Below are 21,050 nucleotides of genomic sequence, written 5' to 3' on the forward strand. Positions count from 1 at the left end.
CGGATTATGTACGGAACGGGTTCGTGGAGCACCTGGTTAATTGGAAAACCAGAGGCATGTTATGTGCTAACAACAAACCCTTGAAACATGGGAAGTTGATCCAAAACATTGATGATCTGGTCACATCGAATGGGATGACCATCTACTGGAAAAAGATCAAGGGTCATTCCAAAGTAGAGGGACCAGACAAAACTGGAAATGACTTAGCTGATCAGCTGGCCAAAACCGGGGCCATCCAAGGGGATCTAATTGAGATTGAGTCCCTGTTGGGGGAAATCCAGGTCACTGCCATCACTAGGTCCCAGACAAATGCTCACAACGACCTTTCAATTGCACAATGGAGTAAGGAGACCCCTGATGCTGATTTGATTACTGCTCAGAAGGGGGATCCAATAATTGGTAAATTTTACCAGCACCTTGAGGACCCTGAGAACTTTCCCCTGACGGATACCGATTACATTGGGAAAGAGGACCTAAGAGTGTTGATGAAATGTCCAAAAATGTTCCGGATTCAAGACGGTTTGCTGGTAAGGAAATCCAAAGCTGGCCACGATCAGTGGGTGGTTCCTACCTCATTCCGAAGCCTGATGTTAAGTCACGCCCATGATGCGGCCACCGCCGGTCATAGGGGGTTTCACACAACATTGGAAATCTTAAGAGAGGTTGCATACTGGCCACACATGGGCCAGGACCTCAACCAATATTTGAAGGGTTGTCTTGTGCGTGCACAATTTCAGCCATCATCCCTCACGCACCGGGCGCCTTTACAAAAGAGGGGAATGACACTGCCATGGTCAGATTTACAAATTGACTTTGTGGGCCCTGTGATTCGCTCGGCTAGGGGGAATAAGTACATGTTGACTGTGACATGCTTGTTTACCAAGTGGGTGGAATGTCTCCCAGCCCCAAATTGCAAGGCAGAAACTGCAGCTGCCTTGATGATTAACCACATCTTTTCCCGTTTTGGTCTACCTCAAAGGATTGAGTCAGACAGAGGTAGCCACTTCACCAGTGAAGTAATGACAAAGATGTGGGAGATACTGGGGGTCAAAAGGAAGTTGCATATTGCTTATAGACCAGCTTCTTCTGGGGCAGTAGAGAGATATAACCGGACAATTGTGAGCATATTAAAGAAGTTTGTGGCAGATTCTGGGCCAAGTTGGGATATCCGATTACCTCTGGTCCTAATGGCTATCAGATCTACCCCTTCATCTGCAACCAAAATGTCACCATTTGAGTTGATGACTGGGCGCAAGATGGTGCTTCCTCAGCATTTGCTCTATAGGACCCAAGAGCAGACACTGATAAATGCCTCCACTACTCATGAGTATGTAGAGAATTTAAGGAAACACCTTCAACATGCTTTTGCTTATGCTCAGCGGAATCTAGAAAGATCAGCTGATAGCATGAAGACCCATTATGACCTGAAAACTTCCAGGAAGGAATATCAGGTGGGAGACCGGGTCTATCTATACAACTTCCAGAGGAACCAGGCCAAGCAGCGCAAATTTTTGCCTACATGGAAGGGACCCTTTGAGATCGTCGATAAGATCTCCCCTGTGGCCTACAAGATCCGCATCCCCAAAGGCGGTTCGGCAGAGGGGGAAGACAAGTGGGTCCACATAAACCAGTTGAAATGTTGCCATCCCAGGCACACTCTGCAACAACTGGAGGAATCCTCTGGAATCCTAGCGGGTACTGTCTCAGACTAATTCAGTTCCAATCATAAAACATACCACATCTAGTCTCGAAAATATTGTGAGTTGCATGAAACTGTCTCTTAGTTATATATTGTTTTTTTTTCTCAAAATAAGAATGTAATGTTTTGTTATGATGAAATGCGTATGCTGTCCCACCATCTCAACAGTGGTGGAAAAACGTCTATGAGTAGGTATTGCCGCTCTTCCTTTGTCGTCCTAGGAGAAAGAAGACCTTGAGACTGGCCAAGGAGGACGATCCGGAGACCGGGAGCTGAGACGCAACGGGCTCGGGGTACCGCCCAATATTCCCATCAGGACCGGCGAAGAGAACTGACCGATCAGTACCGGATGGAGGAAAAGATGCTGAACTGTGCCATCTATTGGAAGAAGATGAGGAAACATCCCAGATCTTGCGAGTCCCATTCGTGAAATAGAATGGCCATCGCAAGAGGGGGGCTTGTGGGATGTATTTACCCATGCATCCTAGCCCTACCTCAAAACTGTGCAGTACTGACATGAAAACATCATGATGGCCAGAGCTTCCCAGAAAATGCACAGGGAAATGCAGGAAGAATAGGCTGCCACCCATTTTTGCCGATGTTATGGGCACAGAAGGACGCTGCCTAAAACCACCATTGGACTACCCGCACAGTAGTCTGAAACCATTGGGAATGGCAATGCTGATTGCCAAATGCAACCTAGAATTGTGGGGAATTCATTTCTTAAATCCCAAAAATGGGTGCAGTACCAGTACTCACCACTATCCAAAAGCCGGCGTTTTAAAACCACTCTGTTTCCCTGAAGGCAAGTCAAAATGCCTATTTTCAAACATTGCAATATGTGCAAAATATTTACTGAACACCAGCAGACATTTGGCAGAATGGAGTTTTGTGTGCCTACAAAATCTGGGAAATGAAGATCATAAGACAAGGTTTATAACAAGACTGGCTGCGCTGTGGATTTCAGCAGTTTAAGTTGCACTGGATTGAAAGACACTAAAAAAAAATAAATAAATCTAAATGTTTAAATTGACTGAGTGACCTACTTTTGAGTGTCACATAGGTTGCAATTGTTTAAATGTCATAGTTTTGCACTTAGAATCAGCATTCTAGCTGCATGTGTAAAATTGCAAGTTAATTTAAAAAGCAACAAATAACATGACAGTAGCTGAAAGTCTGGCTTAAGGAACTTGATTCTGCCTGGCAACTACCCCCATCAGCAGTGAAACTTGAGTCACCACTGTGTTCCCAGGCCAACCTTCCTTTTGCTGCCCCCACTAAGGATATGCCATCTATCTGATAACTGAATTACCTGGGCTCTGCAAGAGAGTGAACAAAGCCCTCTTCACTCAGGCAAAGGTTTTTATTACCGCAGTCGTAAAATGTAGCTTCCTCTTGGCAAGAGCTGGGAGGGGCACTGCCTGTGAGAGCAAGCTGGCTTGGCAGAAACTGGAAAGACTGGTTTCTATACCATGTGACCTGGGAAACCACACCCCTTTGGAGCCAGAACATAACTTTAAAAAGATGAATAACTCATAGAGCGGACATGTGAAAATTTTATAAATGACACCATAATTCTTGTGATTTTTCTGCCCACATTTTAAGAGGTTTTTAGAACCGGTGGCATGTTCAGGGGGGTGTCAGCGGAAAAGTGGATATTACTCTAAATGTATGCATGTTAAAAATCTGAAACTTCATCAGTTAATGTCCCTACTCCCTGCACACATGTATGTAAAGTTGGGTCCATGTCAGAAATTGCAAAATCAGTTAAAAAGTGAAATATGTGCCAGTTCTGAATGCAAGCTCCCAGGAAGAGCAGAGTTTGAACAGGGTATACCTCCTGTAATGCATGATGGGTGCATATGATTTTAAAACAATATGTACCTCTGCAAATATGTATTTGTTTCAAATCTAGATTTGTGTGTAAGTTGACAGGAGGAGTGGACTTTCTGCAGGCTGTAAAATGACATCACTCTGACTCACAGTTCATTCCCCAATCAAATGATAAATGGAAGTTTGACCAATTAGAAGCTGAGAGAGAGGTAGGGTCAGTGATGCTAGAACACACCCACATTCTAAACACATAAAAGCAGACAGACAGGACAGATAGGGACCTTCCAAATCCATCTGCAGCGGGACGCTCTGCCGGAAAAATCCATACTTACCTCCATCAACCTCCAGAAAGCCAAACTAGAGACTTCAATCTATCCAGAACTAAGAGAACCAGAGAGAAAGCAGTGCTGTACCCAGAGAGACCCAGACCAGCAGAGAGAGCTGACCCAGATCACTGTGAAGTGCAGAGGCCAGACCAGACCAGACCAGAGTCCAGTCTAAAACCCTGACCAGATCCGTGGCGAGGCCCATTTCACTCAAGAATATAGTGTGAGTACCTAGAAAACTGTGCAGAACCAATCTCTTAGTTAAAATAATATAATTCAATCTAGCTTAATCTAAGTAGAACTGTCTCCTAACTGTCACCTGTCATTTGTAAAGCTGTCACCTGTCATTTCTAGTTGCAAGCTGCACTTGTCATTTTGAGCTTTTGAAATTTGCAAACCCAAAAACGACCTTTATTAAATCGCTCATATCTCCGCGACCGTTTGGGCTAGAGACTTGCAGTAACTTTCCTCTGATAGCTTAGAATCGTAGCTTTGAATCGCATTCCTACCCCTTATAGTTTTACCGCAATCGCGGAACACGCATCCGCGAATTTTACCGCGATTTGCAATTTCTTCACATGTAAAAACTGCTGCTGTTTGCTTTCCATTTGCCAGAAATTCGTTTAACCTGCTAACTATCCCTGCATCATTGCTAGTGTGAGCCTGGACTAATATTAACTAGATACCACTCACCCTGAACCTCTGAAAGGGAATTAAAAGCGTTTCCAGCATATTTCTCATTCATTGCCAGCACATATCAAAGCAATTTGGGCCTGTGATTTCAAAACTCCTATCTGTTTTCTGTTGTCTAAGCTTGCTGGATTGAACTGAATCACATTTGATTGCATTTCTGAGAACTGTGTGCTTCCTTCCATTTCCTTGCATTGCATCAAGGGGGGGAGGGGATTGCCAGAGAAAAGTGATTACATTGTTGGTTGAAATCATATTGAGTATTTTCTGTACTGCATTCATTGAATATTGCATCCACCTGAGCTTACATAAAGCATTCTGTACCACCTTATACTTTTGTTCCGATTCACCAGTGTGCCACTTTATCCATTTCATGTCCATTCATTAGTGATTATAAGAAGTGTGTTAGTGCCAGATTCTCCGTTGTTAATCTTCATCATATCAGATTAAGTGTGCTATTCAATTATTAATTTATTATAAAGCGTGATATATCTATTGTTTAAATCATCAAATAAACCTTTTAAACTTGCAAAACAGAACTACTTCTTGGCTCAGTGGGGTCAGGGGGATTCCAAGAGAGGGGTGTTATACAGGGGTAGTCATCCAGAACGCATGAACTGGACCTAAAGATATATCAATAAGGGTTTTCATTCAGTATTATAGACTAGGCGTTGACTTAGCTGTAGTGTTGAATTGAATCCTCTTACATATTAGGCCTACTTCAGGTAGGTAATTAGACAGAACTTCTGAGTTAAACTTTGCACAGTTCAAGGGTCAGCCTTACACGGTGTAACGCTCACCTGATTCCCGTAGAGGCGCCGGTCTTGACTGGGCGTATACCGTATCTTCAAAGGTGATGTGTAACACACGGCTGGCTCTTTGGGCTGGACCTCTGTGCACTGTATGTCTGACTTGAAGGGTAAGATATCTGCAGATAGAAAATATGGGATTAAGGAACTGGATTATTGAATGTCTCTCTCTTCTTCCCTTTCTCTTCTCCTGTAGAACCCCAAAGGTTAACGCTCTCACCTTAGGTAAGTGAACGCCGTGCTCTCCATCTGCCTCGGGGCAGGGTGCTGTAATCAGTTTCTTCACTGGATAAGGGGAGCAGGCCTCTTGACTTCAGAGGACTGCTGTCCGTCGTTTACTGCACGAACGGTAAGTTTCGAGTAATTCTAATGTCTTTAAAGTCTTTAGTAATGATGTTTCTTGTTTTGTAGGGTTCCGGCGATGGCGGATGACGGGCTGAAGTGAGTTGAAGATGTAGCCCGTGTGATGAATAGAAGCACCTGAAAGCACGTAAGTAAGCGCTTGTTGCCTGCTTCACGATGCGCTCTAACTGTCTTTTTATTTTGCAGGTACAAGTTCGGAGCGGCTGCAGGGTGCCGGAATACCCACTGGGTTAGATGTGGAAAGGAGTAATGGCACGTGAGTATTAAAGTTCCCCAATGTCTTTAAACGCACTTTGTTTTGTCTTTCAGATGCGGGATGCAGCGCCGAAGGCCTCCGGAGCGTGCGAAGAGTTGGTAAGCTTTTGTCTTTCAGATGCCGGAATGCAGTGTGAAGACCTCCGGAGCGCACAAAGAGTAGGTAAGCCTTTGTCTTTCAGATGCCGGAATGCAGCGCGAGGCGTTGGTGACAGCCGATGGACCAGGTAAGTGAAGAGCTGACTTGACCGCTACTGGGTTTACTATGGTAGTGATGGAATAGGGACCAAGGTATCTTGGGTTGAATGTGCGTGGCCCTTTTAGAGGTAGATATTTGGTGGATAACCAGACTTGATCCCCTACTTGATATTGAGGGGCTTCCTTCCGATGTTGATCTGCTCCTTTCTTGTATTGTTCTTTAGCCCTTTGAAGGTGAGAAACAGCTTCTTTAAAGGCTTGGGTGATTGTAGAATGCAGGTAGTCTACTGCTGGTGTTTCAAGATCTTGGAGGGGATCCAACTCTGAGGTTCGAGGGTGACTGCCGTACAAAAGAAAAAGCAGGGTTTTCCCAGTTCCCGAATGGACAGAGTTATTGTAGGCATATTCGGCTATCCAAAGGATGTCTTTCCAAGTTTTTTCAGTTTGTTGCAGCATGCAGCGTAAATACTGTTCCAGAGTTTGATTGGTCCTCTCGGTTTGTCCGTCGGTCTGAGGGTGGTGACTGGTCGATAGTCTCACATCAATTTGAGCCGACCGACAGCAACTTCGCCAAAAATGAGAAATAAATTGACTACCTCGATCCGAAATTAGAACCGAAGGAAAACCGTGCAGTCGGACGATGTTTTCGAGAAATTCTCGGGCCAGAGTTGCTGCTGTTGGTAAGCCTTTGAGCGGAATGAAATGCGCCATCTTGGAGAATAAGTCCACGATTACTAGAATCGTATTGTATCCGGAGCATGGAGGTAGATCGGTGATGAAGTCCATAGAAAGCGTATGCCAAGGGCGAGGTGGGATGTCAATAGGGTGTAAGAGGCCTGCTGGTCTTTCCTTTTGACTCTTGTTTTGGGCGCATACTCCACAGGACATTATAAAGTCTCTGATATCTTTTTTCCAAGACGGCCACCAGAAGTAGCGCTTGATCTTTTCTGCGTCTTGGCCATACCGGGATGTCCTTCCATTAAAGAATCGTGATAACAAGAGATTACTTTTTTCTGTAAATCTGTGCTGGGTAGGTATAATCGTTCTTGGAAATACAATAAGTTGTCCTTTACTGCAAAGTCCTTTCCCTGCATATGCCAATTCTGTATGTCTGCTGGAGTTACAAGTTGCCTGGCTTTATCCTTAACTTCCTCTATGGATTCTGTGGCGATTACACCCAGAATTCTTTGTTCGGGAATGATTGGTACAGGTTTAGGTTTGATCAAGTGTTCTTCCACTCCCATCCGAGAAAGGGCATCAGCTTTACCGTTCTTTGTACCAGGTCGATAGGTAATTATGAAGTCAAACTCGGCAAAGAATAATGCCCAACGGAGTTGTCTAGAGGATTGGGCTTTTGCGGTTTTCAAATATTGCAGGTTTCGGTGATCCGTAATCACAGTAACGGTGTGTCGGGCCCCCAGCAGATAATGCCGCCAAGCCTTAAAGGCAGACTTGATAGCCAGAAGTTCCTTGTCAGTAATCGTGTAATTGATTTCAGGAGGCGAGAATTTGCGGGACCAAAATGCCACGGGATGCAACTGATTGGTTACCGGGTCCTTTTGTGATAGAACTGCCCCCATGGCAAGGCTTGAAGCATCAGTTTCCACGATGTAGGGGAGTTCGGGGCGAGGGTGTTTTAAGATTGGTGCAGAGATAAATTTAGTCTTCAAATCCTGGAAAGCTTGTTCCGCCTCGGTAGACCATTCAAAACGTTTGTTTTTCTTTAACAAGGCAGTGATGGGCTGGACTATTCGGGAGAATTCGGGGATAAACCTGCGGTAAAAGTTGGCGAAGCCTAACATGCTTTGCACACCTTTTATGGAGGATGGTGATGGCCATTTGAGAACTGCATCGACCTTCTTTGAATCCATACGCACTCCGCCAGGTGATAATATGAATCCCAGGAATTCAACTTCAGTCACGTTGAAAACACATTTTTCCAATTTAGCGAAAAGTTTGTGTTGACGCAATCTTTCGAGGACCATTTTCACGTGTTTCCGATGTTCAGATTCCGATGAAGAATAAACGAGGATGTCGTCAATGTAAACAACAACACACACATCTATGAGCTCTCTGAGGACATCATTCATAAAATATTGAAAGGCGGCCGGGGCATTGCAAAGTCCGAAGGGCATGACCTGATATTCAAATAGCCCATACTTGGTGCGGAAGGCCATCTTCCATTCATCGCCCTCTTTTACTCGTACCAAGTGGTAAGCTCCTCTAAGATCCAGCTTTGTATATATGCATGCTTTTCTGACTTGGTCCAGGAGTTCAGGGATCAAAGGTAACGGATATCTATTCTTAACGGTGATCTGGTTCAGGGAGCGATAATCTATACAAGTTCTAAGGTCTCCTTCCTTTTTTGGAACGAAGAACAAAGCTGAAGAAGCAGGGGACTTGGAAGGATGAATAAACCCATTTGCCAGGTATTGATCCAGGTATTGTCGAAGGTGAAGGTTCTCAGGCTCGGTGAGGGCATAAATTCTACTACAAGGAGGAGTAGATCCAGGTATCAGGTCTATCTGGCAGTCATAAGACCTATGAGGAGGTAGAGAGTCAGCCTGATCCTTCCAGAAAACATCTTGGTATTCTAGGTATTCGGGAGGTAACTGGGGAGTCTCTGAAGAAATTGCTGCCAGTGCAACACCAGGTGGAGGGTGACAAGTAGAGACACATTCTGGAAACTGGACCGTTCTTGCTCGCCAATCGATCAGAGGATTGTGTTTCTCTAACCAAGGTATTCCTAGAATAATCTGAAACTGAGGGGTCTTGATCACATCGAACATGATCTTCTCATGGTGTCCATCTTGACTTACTAGCGTCACCTCTTTAGTGGTATGCGTTACTGGCCCGGAGGCTATCTCCGTACCATCCACCGTAGTAATGACGTCCTTTACAGCCTTGGGACAAAGAGTTAGATTCATCCTCAAAACCATTTCATGATCCACATAATTGCCGATGGCACCGCTGTCGACGTAAGCTTCAATTGCATGTAATCGATCCGGATTATCAGGGCTAATGAGGACCATAGGTATCACGAAATGCGAGGTCACGGAACTGGTTTTCACGCTCGGCAAGAGGACCTCTATTCTTGTCGGGCGAGGTCGTTTCCCTGCTCAGAGTTTGTAACTTTGGTAACTGCAGCTCCTACTGCCTTCTTGGCAGGTTTCACCGGACAGTCTCGAAGAAAGTGTCCTGAGTTTCCGCAATAGAGGCATAATTGCAACTGTTTTCTCCTTTCCCGCTCCTTTTGTGTTAGAGGACCTTTCAGACCCCCTATTTGCATGGGTTCCCCGGAGTCTACTCCTTTGGAAGGAGTTGGCGGTTTGGAAAATACTCGAGCATCAAACTTGGAATGATCGGCCTTCCTGTTCTGCAGTCTGTGATCTATTTGAACGACTAAGTCTATATAGTCCGAACAATCTTGTGGGGGATTCACTACTTGGGCTAACACATCTTTGAGCTCTCCACGTAGACCTCTATAAAACAGCGTAATCCTTTTGTCCTCAGGCCATTGAGTTTCCACTATCAGTCTGTTGAAAGACGCAATATAAGCCAAAATCTCTTGATTACCTTGTCGCAACGAAAGAAGCTCATTGTCCAAGGCCTGCCCCTGTGAATGTCTTGCGAACAGTTTTTCCATACTGAGCTGAAAAGCTTGAAAATCATGGAGGACCGGATCATCTTGATTTACTAGAGGGATCGACCAGTCTGCCGCATTGCCACTAAGGTACGAAAGCACGAAAGCTACTTTAGCTTGATCAGTTGGAAAGGCTGCTGGCCGGCATAAGAAATGCAACCGGCACTGATTGATAAATACTGCAAACCTCTTTGGGTCACCAGAAAATCGTTCAGGCGGAGCCAGAGGTACATTCCCAGGTAGGTTGATCTGCACTGGATTCATAGAGGATGTAGAAGGAAGATTTCCCCCAGATGCGGGTAACGGGGTCTGTCCGGCTTGTGACTGTAGCAATTTTCTAGCGAGATCATCTGTTCGCTCCTTGGAAATAATCAGTTCCCTTCTTAGAGCGTTCGTTTCCTGACGGGCTGCATGCACTTCTGCCCTTAGTTCCCCAAGTAACTGGGCTAGCTGGTCGGTATCCGAGGTTTCCATAGCGCCTGGACGGGAGTTTTGTGGTGGGCTTTGCGTTCTGTAACGCTCACCTGATTCCCGTAGAGGCGGCGGTCTTGACTGGGCGTATACCGTATCTTCAAAGGTGATGTGTAACACACGGCTGGCTCTTTGGGCTGGACCTCTGTGCACTGTATGTCTGACTTGAAGGGTAAGATGTCTGCAGATAGAAAATATGGGATTAAGGAACTGGATTATTGAATGTCTCTCTCTTCTTCCCTTTCTCTTCTCCTGTAGAACCCCAAAGGTTAACGCTCTCACCTTAGGTAAGTGAACGCCGTGCTCTCCATCTGCCTCGGGGCAGGGTGCTGTAATCAGTTTCTTCACTGGATAAGGGGAGCAGGCCTCTTGACTTCAGAGGACTGCTGTCCGTCGTTTACTGCACGAACGGTAAGTTTCGAGTAATTCTAATGTCTTTAAAGTCTTTAGTAATGATGTTTCTTGTTTGGTAGGGTTCCGGCGATGGCGGATGACGGGCTGAAGTGAGTTGAAGATGTAGCCCGTGTGATGAATAGAAGCGCCTGGAAGCACGTAAGTAAGCGCTTGTTGCCTGCTTCACGATGCGCTCTAACTGTCTTTTTATTTTGCAGGTACAAGTTCGGAGCAGCTGCAGGGTGCCGGAATACCCACTGGGTTAGATGTGGAAAGGAGTAATGGCACGTGAGTATTAAAGTTCCCCAATGTCTTTAAACGCACCTTGTTTTGTCTTTCAGATGCGGGATGCAGCGCCGAAGGCCTCCGGAGCGTGCGAAGAGTTGGTAAGCTTTTGTCTTTCAGATGCCGGAATGCAGTGTGAAGACCTCCGGAGCGCACGAAGAGTAGGTAAGCCTTTGTCTTTCAGATGCCGGAATGCAGCGCGAGGCGTTGGTGACAGCCGATGGACCAGGTAAGTGAAGAGCTGACACTGAAGACCGTAATGCTAACCTGTTCTTTCTTGTCTTTATAGGTGTTGCTGAAGACTGGATTCAGGATGGTAAGCCTTTTTCCTTAGGCCCAGGATCAGATGCAGAAGACACAATGAGCGTTCTGCTGCAGAGGATGCAGAATAACGCAAAGCAAGATTCATCCATCGGGTGTGGTTTAAATAGCCTCCTGTAGTGCTTTGGTGTCTCCTTCCACAGCCACGCCTAGGTAAGAAAAGAGTTCCTGCTTTCCAGAAGAGTTCCAGTGTTCTGAATCTAGGGAGTGGCTCCTGCCCCACCCAACAGGAAAAGTAGTTCCAAACAGAAGAGGATCAGAGGCTCAACTGGCCGGCAAGTAAGCAGCATGGTCTGCTGCAGGTAAGTCCACCCAAGCATTATGAGCCCGGCGCTTCCAGCGCTGGGACTGGGCATATTTATGAGCCTGGTGCCACTGGCGCCAGGACTGGGTCCAAAAGGTCCCAATTGGGACTGGTTGTCACTCGGAACCTGGGTTATGGATCTGCTTCCAAGGGAGTTGGGAAAACCCTGACCTTTTGGAAGCAGAGATCATGACACACGGGGGGATATTGGGTATATTTGGGTTCTGGTTTGCACAGGAAGGATATTATGTGCAGGTTTCTAAGTTCACTTCTAAATTCAGCTTTCACAAAGAGGCTATTGGGGACATTTCTGAATTCAGCTTTTCACAGTGGCTATCGGGCACACTTCTAAATTCAACTTTTCACAGAGGCTATTGGGCACACTTCTGAATTCAACTTTTCACAGAGGCTATTGGGCACACTTCTAAATTCAACTTTTCACAGAACCTATAGGGGACACTTCAAATTTCTACTTTCACAGAGGGGGTATTGGGGACAGAGAGGCTATTGGGTACATTTCAAAATCAACTTTTCACAGAGGCTATTGGGCACACGTCTAAATTCAACTTTTCACAAAGAGGCTATTGGGCACACTTCTGAATTCAACTTTTCACAGAGGCTAATGGGCACACTTCTAAATTCAACTTTTCACAGAGGCTATTGGGCACACTTCTAAATTCAACTTTTCACAGAGGCTATTGGGCACACTTCTAAATTCAACTTTTCACAGAGACTATAGGGGACACCTCTAAATTCTACTTTCACAGAGGGGGTATTGGGGACAGAGAGGCTATTGGGTACACTTCAAAATCAACTTTTCACAGAGGCTATTGGGCACACTTCTAAATTCAACTTTTCACAGAGAGGCTAATGGGCACACTTCTAAATTCAACTTTTCACAGAGGCTATTGGGCACACTTCTAAAATCAACCTTTCACAGAGGCTATTGGGCACACTTCTAAATTCAACTTTTCACAGAGGCTAATGGGCACACTTCTAAATGTAACTTTTCACAGAGGCTATTGGTATATTAGCAGAAACGCAAGGCAGACATACAGAAGCTTGCTGCAGTTGAAAATATAACATGGGTAAAGCAGCCATGATGAGAAGATGGATGCTGACTCTGCATAAATAATAAGCAAGAAGCCTGAAGGAGAGAAACCATGGCTGCAGAGCTGACAGGCATTGAAAAACAGCTTTGTGCAATGAAAAAAGGGTATTTGTTTGGATTAGGATCAAGGATGCCACATCAAAAAGTAACTGCAACGCACAAGATGAGTCGAAGTGAATAAGCTACATATGCACAATATATTTCTCTTAGATAAAGCAAAGGAGTGAACATATGCAAGTGCCAAGTATTCAACAATCAAGGATGCAAACAGCATATGTGAGATGGAGCAACCAAGTCTCCAGAGGCCAAGAGGTGTAAAAAGCACCCAGTATAATTGAATCAAATAGCACTAAATATAAGGTTAGAATATACCAAATCGTGGTCTCCTCATATGTGGTGCAAGATGGTGCAAGATAAGAAAACAAGGCCTATACATTAAGCTCCAGATGAAGATAGCAATGTACCTTTAACCCCTTAAAAGTTCAGAGGAAGAAAACATTCAGCAAAGTCAACAAAGAAGAAGACTTGGCTTAGGACCTAACTGATGAGAGATGGTAGGCTAATTGGCCAAGTGGGCAGTGGTATGATGTTGTTCCCTGCACCTGAGTTTTGTTTCGCCTACGTACTGCTAACGAGCCGAATGTCCAAGGTTGAGAGAGCATGCCAACTAATCATTAGGGCCTATATGATGATGTATTATACATTGTTTCAGAGACCAATCCATTTCTCTTATTCTGATATTATCTATATTATACGTAGTTAGAGGTAGCCCAAGGCATATTTTTCCTGATATTTTGAAGCAAAATATTCCATTTAAGAGGGATGCTGAACAAGATCATGATGATATTTATGGGCCTCATTACAAGTGACCCGGATTGGAAATAACGATGCTGGTAACAACACCGGCACCTTTATTTCCAGATCAGGTCACTCCGATTTAGCCGTTAGGGATACTGAACAACCAGCAGGCTTGGCATGCTGGTTATTCAGGCCCCTTCCGGCAGGTTTTTCACTGAAGCACCAGCAGCTTTAACAATGGTGCCGGTGCTTCAGTGTTCTTCTTCCCATTGTCCTAGCGGACTCCACAGGAATTATGAACTTACCATACCACCGCCGTCTGTGATATCCCGGTAACACTGGGATGTCAGGTGGCAGAAATGGTAAGACAAGGTTGACGACAACCTCATAATTTATTTATTTATTTATTTATTCACATTTGTTGAGCGCACAGCAGGCCGAAGACATTGGGCGCTTGTTACAGGGTTGCTTATACTTAGTTACATGCAGTTCATGTCCGTAAGGTTACTTTGGACAACGTATACTTTTCAGATATGCGTGGAACAATAGGAGAACATGCAGATGGAGTTAATTGAATAGTACTGTTTTGGGTTTTTTACGGAAAGAAAAAAGGGATGTGTCAGCTCTGAGGTCCGAAGGCAGAGAGTTCCAAAGTTATTTATTTATTTATTATTATCAACAGATAATGAGGCCCATAAATAGATATCTTGATAATTCAGCCCATTTAAAGAATAACATGTATCACCACATGGAGGAGGTGGAGAGTAGACCTTGAAGCATACTTTGTGCTAGATCTTAACCCAAATAATCAACAGACTCAAAGAGTATTGCAAAGTTCTACTTTAGTCTCAGTGAAATAAAGCAGGGTCAAGTAGCAGACATCAGACGTATGATTGCACACTCACATGGAGGTTTCATACCTTATTATGTGTCATCTATGATGTCATTCTATGAGACAAATTACAAAACCTATCAAGGGAAGTGATTGGTGAAGGGAACATATCTATGTATTGAACATATAAGGATCAGTGCTTCACTGGCTACTTTAAGGAACTTATGGTGGCAACAGTAAAGACAGACACAAGTGATCACAGTTCAAGAGTGTTTATTAAACTGTCTGCAGGTTTGTAAAATACCTAATCTAAACCTAAATCTAACATGGGAGCAAGCGTTGACCATCAAATGAAAATAAGGCAGTCCTAGTGGCGTTTTGTCAAAATAAAAAGGGCCTATACTAAGAAACCTACTGCCAAACCTTACAACTAATATAAAAAGGGTGTGGGATGGTTTTCAAGAAAAGAAAAGTGTTCTCAAATAATATTTCAGGATGCAGCAGCTTGGTTCTCCCGTCCCCAAGTTTTGAGCACGGGGTAAGGTGGGATCTTGGAGCACAGCACACAATCGAGCTTCCCCAGCAAGAGTCAACTGTTCTGTTCCAGTTTATCAGGAGCCTAAATGGTCAAGTCTCATTTCTCTTGAAAGTCTCTTGCCTTCGAAGAGCCTGAAGTATTCAGAAACCGAAAACAAATGTTTCTTCAACAAGTTTGATTCCTGCTTTTACTTATGGTGAGCATTCTTCAACCGTGGATCCCCATCTTCTGGGCGCTGACCTTTCTTTATTCTCAGCCTTCCTCCACTGGGTTCACTATGGCTTATCCTTCCTTCACAAATCTTAATGTCTTTTTAAACAGTTTCAACGGACATCCCCCTCAAGGTTCACTCTTTTCAACACGCTGTTTCTTGGGACTTTAGACTTGCCCCCTCCTCATCAGCATCGCTCTTAGTCTTCACTCTTGCCGCCAACTTCACATTCACAAATGTCTGCAGGATTCACTTTCTTTGTTTTCCCACAGTTTTTAACTGTACAGGGATTTTGCTTGACCTCCTGTATGACCACTTTAACCTATCTTGGCAGCTCTCCTACAGCCTTCTGGTATTCGCAGTTTCACTGAGAGAGGTTTTGATCAGAATTTCTCGAGTTAGCACCCACCTGGTGTTGATTCCACCTACATCTATCTGATCTCCCCTAAACACTTTTACAGTTCTTTGAACTTTGTTCAACTTGCCACTTTGCATCTTTCATTCACCACAGCCTGGCTCTTATCGGCTCTCCCCTCAAATCAAAGGCTGTGATGAACTGCTTGGTTTTCCTCCTAACTGAAGTCACGGCAGGTACCATGGTAGCAGGAGTTTCCCTTGCTCCCGCTATTAGCATCGGCACGATCCATGTACCGTTGACATCTGCTGCAGCACACTTGGGCTATTGTCCTCAACCTTGCGATTCTTTCAGCGGATGGTTCGCAGGGATTTGTCAAAGAGTGCAAGCTTGAGTCTCTCCTCGTCAGCCTCTCAATATTTGATGTATTTTCCTACTTTTGAACTGCCGGGTTCAGATAGCTGTCTCATCATGCGGTCTGACTTGCTCGTACTGTGCTCTCTTGCTCCATCTTTTATCCCTGTGGTGATGGGAAATGGCTGTCAGGTGTGTTTGATTCTCATCAATTACCTGACTTTGCCTGACCCTTGCATTGGGACATGTCAGGTAAATGGCTCTGGTGTTAGTTCATTCTTTGGTGTGTCGTACAAAAGTGTCTGTGTAGGAAAAGGTGGGCAGCAGTGGTTGTGAATGTCCTACGTCCAGGTGATCCTACCTCACTGGTCCACCACCAGGATCTCGATCTAATAACGATGGCCGTATCCTGGCCACCTGGATGACTGATCCCCAGGGACTAGCTTGTGAGACCTTCAGGTGTATCACATGCCCTTCTTCCATGCGATGAAGCCACATTTGCTTCACATACAAAAAACTAGGACCCACACTAGACTAGCCGCTCCAGACAGCACCATCCACATCACACCAGAAAAATCCATCCCTAACCTTAAAGGAGCCTTAATAAATGCTAGATTGCTAGTTGCTCATGCCACAGATATAGCAGAAGTCATCCTAACAGAAGATTACGACTTTATTGCAGTCACAGAATTCTGGCTTCATGAGACAGCAGGCTCCGCACTATCCATAGCCGTACCTAATAACTATACTGTCCTCAGAGCTGACAGAGGGGAAGCACGAGGTGAGGACTAGCTATCATTGCCAAAGCAAATGTCTCTATGAGAATCTCACCCTCGCCTAACATCAACTCTTGTGAACTTATGTCAATCAAAATACCCAATGTCAACTCGCAAACGCTTAACTTCCACCTTATATACAGACCCCCTGGCCCTATTAATATCTTCATTGAAGACCTCTCCACAATTCTATTGGAAAATCTAAAGGATACATCCCAAACGCAACTCTTAGGAGACCTTAACATAGGCTTTAATGATGCCAATGACCAACATGCCTCTGCAACGGCCAACACCCTGTCAGAGTTTGGCTTCACACAGAGAGTGAACAAACCAACTCATAATAAAGGGAGAAGCCTCGAATGGGTTGCAGATCACAACTGCAATGTCTCCATCACCTCCATCTTGCCCCAAATTTGGATGGACTACTACCTTATTTCGTTTAGAATAAAAACAAAAAGACCTACCCTACAGGTACCTCTTGACCTTCCTACATTCACGAGAAACAAGAAAAATATTACAGCAGAAAAAATACTCCCTTGTATCCTGCGCACCCTCAACTCCCTACCTGACACTATGGATCCTAGCATCCTAGTTGAAGATTACAACAAGGTTATGAATACTACTCTTCACAATATCGCCCTCCTAAAACTTAGAAATAGTAAGCCTAAAAGCCACCTCAACAATTGGTTTACTCCCCATCTAAAAAACCTAAGACTAGACAAAAGAAAATTAAAAACTGTGTGGAAACTTCACCCCACTGTAGAAAACAAACTAAAGTTAACAAACATATCATTCCAATACAAGAAGGATATACTTCTGGCCAAACAGGATACCTACAATACTAGAATCATGCAAGCAAACTCTAGTATGAAGGAACTTTTCACGATTTTAAAAGAATTAGAATATCCTGTCACAGCCCAAGACAACTGTGTCAAAGATAAAATATGGTGCGCTGACATCTAGCATGTGCTAGCTAACAAAGTGGCTAACTTTCAAAACAAAATAGCACTAAAGAAAGCTACACTAACTGTAACCACACTACCACTCAACAAAACAACTCCACCTAAAATTTAGCATGTCACCCAATTTCACTTCTCCAAAGTCTCCATTATAGAGGTTGAGAAAGTTATACTGGGTCTCAAACCATCCAACTGCAAAGGTGACCAATGCCCAGCACAATTTATCAAGGATGCTGCAAGGGATCTAGCACCTTTCATTACCAAACGTATTAATGCTTCCTTCACATCTGGCACGATACCTAGCAATCTTAAGGAATCTTGGGTACTCCCACTTCTTAAAAAACAAATGCTAAACCTTGCCATACCGACTAACTACCAGCCTATCACCACAGTGACATTCCTACTGAAGATCTTAGACAACTTAGCATATATCCAAATCCAGAACTTCCTAGAACTTAACCAACTCTTAGGCTCCCACCAATCTGGTTTCCGGCCACTACACGACACCAAAACTGCTCTTATAAATCTTAAAGCCCAAATAGACAAACTAAGAGACAATGGAAAGCTTGCACTTCTCCTCCTCCTGGACCTGTCAGCGGCTTTTGACTTGGTGGACCACAAAGTCCTATGTAGCCACCTGGACTCAGCTGCCCACTTCTCCAGTGGGGCTATTATGTGGATACAATCCTTCCTTAGCAACCGAACCATGGGGGTCTTCTCACTCTCTGCAGCCGTGGACCCCATCCCCATCACTTGCGGGGTGCCCCAGGGCTCATGTGTCTTTCCAACCCTGTGTGATATATTCACCAAGCTCCTGTTTGATGAGTTGGACCATCTGGGTATCACCTACACTAACTATGCAGATGATAACCAGATCCACCTACCACTTACCAGTGACTACTGCAAGGATTCAGGACTGATGAATAGAATTTACAGCATCGTTCAGACATGGATGGCCACTCACGGCCTCTGTGTGAACGACGACAAAACAGAGCTTCTCATCCTGGGATCCACATCTCTCCTTACTAGTCTTGGCACAAACTACTCATCATTCATCATTGATGGGAACCTTATCAAGGTTGCCAAGGATGTAAAAACATTAGGTTTTTTACTTAGACTGCACCTTAACATTCACAAAACAGGTAAATTTCCTAGCCTCCTCGACAGCATACACATGCAAACTAATTAGAGTGGGCAAACACTTCCTCTCATCCAACAGCTGTATGACCCTAGCTAGAGCCCTCATCTTATCTAGACTAGACTACAGTAAAGCACTATGCATTGGAGCAAATACATATATTACCAACAAATTCAGATACTCCAAAATAATGACCTTAGGGCTGCACTAAGTAACTCTAGGAAAGAACATATTTCTGAAACTAGGAGAAAACACAAGTGACTATCCACACTGGAGAAAATCAAACTGACAACTGCCTCCCTCATCCATAAAAGCCTAAACAACAATGCACCATGATATCTAATAGAAACATTTTCCAGAAAAATATCTACTAGGCCCACAATACTAGTTAACTCTAATTGCCTTCAGGTGCCTCGCTTGAAGCTATCCAAGATTGGGGGTACCAATTTCCCAGTTAAAGCAGCCCAGCTATGGAAATCATTACCCACCACACTCAGAATGGACCAAACCTTTGCCAAATTTAGACAAAATATGATTACTTGGCTCCTAGAGAATACTGGCAAATAAACTTGCAGAATTTAACCACACGTGTAAATAATCGTACATTTCCTCTGCATATTGATTGTTTATATTTTTCCTCCCACTGCCTATGTACCCTACACTAATAATTACTATAATAGCCATTAATTGTAACCATTGCAACCTGTGTACTAAGCTGTATGACTTCTTATTGCTTGCGCCCTGATACCTGCGGGTCTGGCGTGCATAATAGATATCAAACTGTAAAAGCAAAAAGAGAATATTGAGGCTGAGTACCACAAAAGGAAATACACCAAACACGGGTTTACAAAGATACACAGATCTTAATTCTACAACTGAACAGTTTTCAAAGAAACAAAGTATCAGATAGCTATCTGGCCCTCAGTACATCGCAGCTAATACCAGCCCGTTCGGTGTGAGAAGTGATTGGGACTGTACATCAGAACATTCACTCTTTTATACAATTCTAACATGATGTCCAGCCCATCTACAGGTTAATTATTCCTAGGGCTAGGGGTTTGTGCCACGTTCATTTCTAATTTATTCATCTATGTACATGTGGATTATTCCCAGCTTTTAGACAAATAAGTCACATTGGCAAAAGTGTATCTTTGAATTTAACATTAAACCTTTGTACATGTATTATGCAATGTAGTCAACCAAGTGTTCACATTCAATATTTAAAGAACATTGTGCTTAATATATGCTTGCGGATCAGTATCGTTGGCACAGGTAATCCTCGATCTACAGGTCAACAAAGGACAAGGTCTCATTACATGACCCTAACATTTGGCCTACGGGCAGTTTAAGCATTAACTTGCATGTAGATGTCAAGACGGCCAAGTTACAAACAGAACAACACTGTCTACCATTTTAGAACACAGGGTGACTTTGGAGTGAGAATCAAAATGGCGGATGAACCTAAGATAGTGGCTAAATCGATCTAAGGTCAGAACCTTGCAACACGGATTTCTTCGTAGAGCGACTGGGCTTATGCCAATATATACAATAAAGAGGTACAATATAATATTCCGTTCAACAAACCCTCCTTTTGGCCTAAACCAAGCGCTAAACTACTTCTAATCACTTTACGAGTAACTCCACGTCTCAATGTCCATACATCCTGAATCACTATCGGAGATGTCAATTGCCATAAGATCAGTTACTAAGATTTCTTTCAGCACATATTTATTGGAGTTCTTGTCTGGGGTCTATACTTTACATCCTAATGTACCCATCGCTTGTGCGCAACATCCTCCTAACATCAAACATATACCAGGAAGACATTGTATACAACAGCAAAGAAACAACAGAATACCTAAAATGATCAGCAAGACCGAAAGTAGTTTCCATCCCCAGGATCGCAAGAAGTCCCAGAACCAAGCGCTAAAATCCCAGTTTCCCTCAGGAACATACACTTCTGAACTAAGGACATTCAGATTCTGTGTTGCCTTGAAGATTGTTGGGGAGCAATCTGGTACGGAAACACAGCAAGCGGACACCACCAATTTACATACTCCACCACGTTCAGCCAGGATGAAATTTAATGCCATCCGGTTCTGAAGTGCTACTAACCTTATCACTTTCTGTTCTAGAGTCATATTATAGAGTATGCCAGTGGTCCAGTTGATGGTCCTCTCCAGTATTCTCGCTAGTCTCCTGATATCTTCAGAGTTCATTATTTGTCCCCAAAATGGCACAAAGGATTTAGCTACATCTCCTAGGACTTGTGCTGAAGTGTCACCATTCTCGTCTCGCTTCAGACGAGCCTTTGAAATCTCTACAGTATTTGCAATGAATACCCCGGGTAACAGGATCCCTAAATAACAAGTTCCCTGCCAATCCCTG

The sequence above is a fragment of the Ambystoma mexicanum genome, chromosome 8 (assembly GCF_040938575.1).
Source record: "Ambystoma mexicanum isolate Mex_15411 chromosome 8, UKY_AmexF1_1, whole genome shotgun sequence".
In the NCBI taxonomy this organism is placed as follows: domain Eukaryota; kingdom Metazoa; phylum Chordata; class Amphibia; order Caudata; family Ambystomatidae; genus Ambystoma; species Ambystoma mexicanum.